This window comes from Anomalospiza imberbis, chromosome 14 (assembly GCF_031753505.1).
Source record: "Anomalospiza imberbis isolate Cuckoo-Finch-1a 21T00152 chromosome 14, ASM3175350v1, whole genome shotgun sequence".
NCBI lineage: Eukaryota > Metazoa > Chordata > Aves > Passeriformes > Viduidae > Anomalospiza > Anomalospiza imberbis.
The window spans coordinates 179622-180659 of record NC_089694.1 but is presented as its reverse complement, the minus strand read 5'-3'; positions in this window follow the sequence as shown (position 1 = coordinate 180659).

Below are 1038 nucleotides of genomic sequence, written 5' to 3'. Positions count from 1 at the left end.
GGAGGCGGGGGCGGCCGCGTCACGGCCGGGTCGGGGCCACAGCGGCTGCGCGGTGAAGGGGGGGAAGCGCCGGGTGCCATCTTGGGGGAGGGCACGCTGAAGAACGGGAGACGACGGGACAAGGGGGAGCGGTTTCCACTGCCAGAGGGCGAGGTTAGATGGGTTACTGGGGAGAAGTTCTTCCCTGGGAGGGTATCTGTGCGGCCCGGGCGCAGGTTGCAGAGAGAAGCTGAGGATGCCCTATCACTGGAAGTGTTCAAGGCCAGATTGAATGGGGCTTGGAGCATCCTGGTCGAGGGGAAGGTGTCCCTGCCCATGGCGAGAGGGGTGGGGGTAGTGAAATCAGATGATTTTGACCGTCCCTTCCAACCCAAACCATTCTAGGATTCCATGGTACCAGAATCTCTTTTCAGGTTTTAGCCACCAGCAAAAAGCACAGAATCAATTAGGTTGGAAAATACCTCATCGAGTTTAACACGGGACCGAACACCACCATGTCAAGCAGACCACGGCACTGGGTGCTACGTCCAGTCTTTCCTTAAACACTCCCAGGGACAGTGATTCCACCACCTCCCTGAACAGCCCAATGTCCAAGTACCCTTTTTGTGAAGAAATTCCTCCTAATGTCCAAACTTCCCCCTGCACGACTCCAGTCTTCGTCCTGTCATCCTGTCACTTGTTACCTGAGACCAGGCAGACCTTCTCCATCTGGCTACATCCTCCTTTGAAGGAGTTGTAGAGAGTGAGTGAGAAAGGCTTAAGACAGATATTACCAGCTCAGAAATTAGGGGTGGAAATCCCAGTTTTCATATAGCAATCTGGAATTATATTTGGTGTTTTTTTGATGTAGCCTGTGATGTTTGCAGCCACAACATGGCCAACAACACAGTCACAGTGGTGCCACAAATATGATGCCAAGCTCCAGAGTCAGCTGTTCAGGTGGCGATGGCAGGAGCAGTGCTCTGGGACAGCTGCAAAATCTGAGGAGCAGGGTAAATGCAAGTGATGGCTGCAAGTTCTGTGCTACCATGGCAAGAC